A 6,214-nucleotide genomic window follows, 5' to 3' on the forward strand; every position below is an offset into this window, starting at 1 on the left:
GAAAGCCATTTGCAGCGGGGACACAGTCCCCCATGGGCTGTGTTTTCGCGGCTTAAGCCCAATCACGGTCAATCCGCCCGTCCGCTCCGCCGGCGTCCGCCCGTGTCCGCCCTAATGCGGATGGCTGTCCGGTCGTTTAGACGTGCTATCGACAAGCGTTCACCACTTTGTCATCCTTATGCCTGCTCGTCTCTCATTGGCTGGTTCGAGGCGGACGGCGTTGGTAGTCTTCTCGGCAAACATGGCGCTTGCTCGAAGCGGAAGCGAAGCGGGGACGCGAGGCCTAAGCTACAGTGGCGTCAAAAACAGTCTATGTTTCTCGTTTTGGGATTTTACTAGAGGTATTCAGCATCCGCGGAGATGGTCTCCGAAGGCCACAAGCCGGTGTACCCTTCCAGGCCTCATCAGTGCACGTGATCGCACGTAGAAACATGCAGAGCGCAGGAAATGTGTTGTGTTTACGCGAGCGTCGGAATAAATATTTGAAGCGGTTGAGTTGCGGTGTTTTGCTTGTGCATTGCAAACGATAAATCCATCACATACACGTGCTTTATGAGCACGACACATTTTCAGGGCGTGGTGAAATGAAAAGTTTCCGAACGGCTCAGCCAGTGTACGCGACTTGAATGTGTTCTGTGTATGCGGTTCCTTTCCGTGAAGTGGTGAACGCCATTCCTTTAGAACTTCCAGAAGTTGTGGTATGATCAGTAACGATAAGTTTTTATCGCCTCCTTGTCACTGTCATTCGTTGTGTGCTATACTGCGTGTGAGCTGTTTGATGGCAGCGATGCCTCATGGTGACCGCGACGTCCGAGGTGTGTTCTTGCGGTTACGAAATGTGTACCGAAGATACAAGTTGTGATATTTTGTACGATGTGTCTCAGCGGTATTAGGCCGTAAAAGTGCCCTTTGAGACCGCAGCTCTTAATGGCCCGTTCCTGGGGCGAACGTCGGCGAAGGCGTAACCGAGCGAACGAGCACAACAGCGAAAGATGAAAGAAAGACGCGAGCCACGAACAGCGGAGATCAAATAGTGCGGCCCCTTCAGTGACCTGCGCGCGGAAAACTGGTTTCATGTGGACCGCGCGACAGCTCGATAAGTACTCGTAGCTCGCATGCGCCGGGATCCTAGTTTCGGACTATCATCTGCTCGCGTCAGCTCTCGCTCGCGTTTGTTTGGTTTGCTTGGTTTGGTCTCGTTCGCGCTTGTTTCGATTGTCATGGTTTGCGATCGCTTTGTAATCTGATTGTATGCGCGACGCGACTTTCTAGAAGCCAAGCGGCACCAGCGATTACACTGGAACCTTCGACTAGTCACGGATGAAAGCGGCGCTCTTTACCCGCAAATTAGATAAACGACAATTTCCGACTCTGTGACATGTATTCCTCAAATTCTTGGCCTCAGTATATCGCGAAATGAAAACATGTATAGAGCTGCGCTGAAATTTCGCATTTGGGAGTATCATAATCATCTCGGGAGTATCATTTGGGAGTATCATATCATAATTTTTTGTGCGTTGTGGGTGGGATCAGAAGTGAACTGAGCATAAGAGTTGTTGATCGCGTTTTCTTATGTAAAACCACGATAGAGAAGCACTATCACACCGGTCTTTTCTGCTTCGTACATTGCTCGCTTGCTTCAAAAGTTGTTACGGCCACTTTTGAAGATGATTCTATCGGTGAGGGAATTTATGGAACATCATATTAGTTAGATATGTCAAGGCATACGGCACTGTCGTAAGATATGGAAACGCCTGACCGCACTAATGTCATGAATGTCAGCCCTGGTTTTTATCATGTGGACATTGTTGTGAATAGCCGGAATTTCTTGCTTAGACGAATAGCCTTATTGTTTGTGATGCAAGCGGCTTGCACACCCAAGAACCCTAACTGCTTAGTTTCTGCTCGTGACTAAGCACAGTCTGTTTGTGAAGACACCTGTAGAATTATAGATGAATTCGTTTTATGTAAGAACTGGGCACCTCCTTCTGATTAAGTACAAATTTACGTTTCCTGACATAAAGTAATACGCATGTAAAAATAAACAGGTAAGACTGAACAGTGATTATATACGAGGTTCTGCTAGCAGCCAGCAGAATCACATGAAATAAATTTTGCCTAGAGTTCTTCCTCACTGGCTAGCCATTGTCATGTTACTAATGCAGGCAGAATAAGATAAACGAAAGTTTACCGTTACTCGGTACATCCACCCTATTTCATTCTGAGGTTCGTGTCACCTGTTTTTGCACGAGCCTTCAGTTTAATGCAAACATGTTTATCACAAGTGCCCGCGATGTCTGCCTGGGAAGTGCTTCATGTTCTATCCTCTTTTTCAATCTACTGAGAGAGCGAGTAAACTTTATGCAAAAGAGCAGGCGAGCGTGGGTAGCTCCTCCTCACTGCACTGGGTGGTCCCCTCAGTCCAGTAGTCCGGCGGCATTAGCTGCCTTTCTCGCTCGGTTGACCAGGTTGAGCTGGTCCGTCGAGTGGGAGCCGGACAGCGCGGTCGACAGTCATTAGCAAATAATGTGTGCTAAACTGACTTATGCCTGAAACGTATGTTCAGTAAGTGTTTTTCCGGTGCACATTCATTTAGCTGTAGCCGTACTGTTACCAATCATTCGTGGATGTAGGATGTTGGACGCTATAAGTGCCCATCTCGCTGATCATAATTTTGCACAGGCCACGGATCCACTCACAAACTGAACCGTTTTCAGCTGCGCTGCCACATTATGGAAAGAGGTGCCTCACCTCTTGCCATTCTTTAGCATGTTGATGGCCACAGTGCATTGCGCCTGAGAACACAGCTGCTCTCACAATATAAAGTGTGAATATTGGCTGTCCTAATAATATTTTGAACACAAGTTTTCACACACAGTGTCAGCATTAGTTATGTGATCGAAGCTAGCGAATGACGACGAACTGTTGGTAAAATTTTATGTGACTCTGCCGGCAGAATGTTTGCTCCCTGTATTATATTAGCCACACTGTTTTGGTCAGTACGCTGAATTTTTCTTAGCGAACACAAATTTACCACCCCGCCAGCTGATATTGCCAAACCTCCAATTTTAGGTCCATACACATCGATACCTCTTTATTTTGTCATATACTGGAATGATACCCACGCCCAGCTTAGATTAGCAACATCAGCCTAATTTATGCGCGCATTTGAGTTGCTGTGTCTGAGAAAAAAATCATTGCGTAAATAACAGGCATTAGTCCGGTACAAAAAAGTTGTTCGTATTTATGTCTTGATTGTATTAGTTGTGCTGTTCAGTTGACGCACACAGTAACACGAAATCACAAAGTGTATGCGTAATTTGCGTTTACGTGTAGCTATGTTTGATTGAAACAGCACAACTTCAAATATCAAGACATGTCGCAGCAACTAGACCCCATCAAATATGTTAATACGGTAATGAGATGGTCTTATTTAAATTTTATCACGTGGTGCAGATACATTTCAAATCTCCGCGTAACCCTATGTATGGGCGGTATCGGCTGCATTTGAGTGTTTTAGGGCAATGACAGTACCTAAGGCAGTCGGCTTTTATTTAGGCTTTGCCATCGCCTGTTAGAGAGGTCTTGTTGATTATGCAATCTAAACAACTCATATAAAGGTTTGTGTTTGCTATACCAACATTGAAATACTGAACGCAGCTACACTACTTTGTAAACTAGTGAATTGAATTCCACTGATCATTGGTCAGTCATAGATGGTGACTGCATTTGGTGCCATGAATTTGGTGTCCTAGGCTCATTTTACTTGGGCCTTTCGATGAAATCAAAACTGTCAATTTAGTGGAAAGCCACCACTGACCCAATAGCTCCACGACCAATTCCTGAATGCTTTTGACTAAGCAGAGTGTCTGCGGAAACGATGTATGATACATCACTTCAGCTACACCAATAATCATAAAGCTGAACCTGCAACATGTAGCTAAGTCATTGATATTAGCAGAGGAAGATGTTGCACGCATGCAGCCGTCACTCATCCCTTGAACTGTGAATGACCCAAACCTTCGTGAGCATATCAGTCACAACCGTGCGACAACACAAGTGGGAGCAAGTAGAATTGTTCCACCATCTCAGTCGTTTGTCCTGACGCTCTAGCCGGCCTGTTTCTTGGTTCTATGTATGGACTTTCTGTTTTACTAAATTCACAGGTTTCATAACATTTACTGCACTAATGAAGGCACAGATACCTCTGCTGATGGAGGTATGTGTTCAAGTAGAGCAGAGACAACTTATGGGTAAGTTAAAAAATATACACGTAGAACTAGGTGGAAGAAAGTATTTTGACATTAGAAGATATACCACCGCCAATGAATGCATATTCAGAACATGCAATAAGTGACATGTGTGGAAAATGGAGACGGGGCGCCGAAAACCTGCTTGCCTTTTGAATATTGATGTGAAGAAAAATTCCAGTCTGTACTTTTGTCTACTGTGCCGGAGGACAGAGTATCAAACGAAAGGTGCAAAACGGATATTGAATGAAGTAATTCATATGGATGTGCTGCTCAAGTTGCACCAAACATAGCTGTCAGTATGCCGAGCGTCGGACAAGTGACCATGTGTATGTCTGACATGACAAAAATTTTTTGCGCTTATGATTCTGAGCTCTAAATGGGAAATGCATGCTTTTCCAGCGGCAAATAGTGCATATACTTATGCTAGAAACGCACCGCAATGAGCTTATGTAGCGAAAAATATGTGTTCCTAGCGTTATGTTGATTTCCATGGTGTTTCAGTTTACTTAATAGTTTTGAATTGACAGATTGCTTCGCATGTTTATAGCTAAAAGAAACCACAGAGAAAACCTCAGCAAACTTCCTACATTGTGACTGCGAGGTCCGATCGCGAGCATATGTGTGGTGTTCTTCTGGTCCATCATTGTGGACTTGGATATAAATGTAAAATGTCACACCAGCAAAGCTGAGCATCCACCCTTACATTTAAATGCTATTTTGAATGCTAGGCAGTTATGCTTATAAACACATTCTGACAGGAAATCTGCACCCCCCAATTTAAGCGCGATGAAAAGGGGTGTTTGTGCATAGCCCAGCTGTTCTAGCGTGCCTAGAGTAATACAACAGCGCTGAGTGACACGGTATAGTTCGAGCGTGGCAGTGAACAACTAGTAAGAAAGCGGCTGATACCAAGCTGACCCATATGTAGGCACATTATATTATCTAAGCCACGCGCAGAGTGGCTGTCAGTGTGCCGAATTACTACAGCTTTGCTTTGACAATTTATTTAACTGCACACACACAGCGCTGCAATAAAGTTTGTAGAAGGTGGTGAGCAATGCGGCTAAGGAATAATAGGTTATTTCTGATGTGTGGATTGAGTATTACATTTGAATTCATACCCAATTCACCTGTATGCAAGTTTTCTCTGGAACAATTTTACGTATTGGTACAGAGCTGCAACCACTGTGGGACTCTTGACTGCCAATTTCTGTGCAGTCTTCACAGTGCACATGGGGGTACCATTCATTTGTCTACTAGAATAGTGACCAGATAATGGAGCACACCAATCTTGCAGTTTTATGCAGAACACCTTGGGCATTATTCACAAAGTTGAACCCAAGGAACTATTCGCCGGTTTGTTATGAATCTAAAATTGGCACTAATCTTTCCTCACTCTTTGTGTGGACATAGTATCAAGAGTAGTGTGCGGGGCTGTCTTCCGCCATATGAGCCTTCATTTCATTGTCATGTGCATGTTAAAGCAGCTACTTATTAAGAATAACAAACACAAAACCACATAATTCAAAATTTTTCACTGCACGGGAGATCATTGAACTCGCTGTGAAGCTCAGTGACTTGATAATCTTGGTTTGCTGCCAAATGAAATACAGGTACTGGCCAACCGCTTATGTTATGCTATCCAGTTATTTATTTTCGTAAAATATGCCTCTGCATCAGCTAACTAGGTTGTTACTACATAAATACATAAACTACACGCTCTCCATGCCCAACTCACTCAAAACCTGAGTTGAGCTTACAATAGTTGACTATCATTTGCATCCTGTGTGAGCTTACTTTTTTTATAAATAGAGTAATCAAAATAGAACACGCGTGTATGATGCAGACCGTATCAAACAGTCTCAAATAAACCATCGTTGTTTGCTGGCATGGAGGGCGAGGAGGGCATGACGTCCTGACACTGCTTAATTCTTTGGCCAAGTATAATGTTGTACGTTGTT

The sequence above is a fragment of the Dermacentor silvarum genome, chromosome 7 (assembly GCF_013339745.2).
Source record: "Dermacentor silvarum isolate Dsil-2018 chromosome 7, BIME_Dsil_1.4, whole genome shotgun sequence".
Taxonomy (NCBI): Eukaryota; Metazoa; Arthropoda; class Arachnida; order Ixodida; family Ixodidae; genus Dermacentor; species Dermacentor silvarum.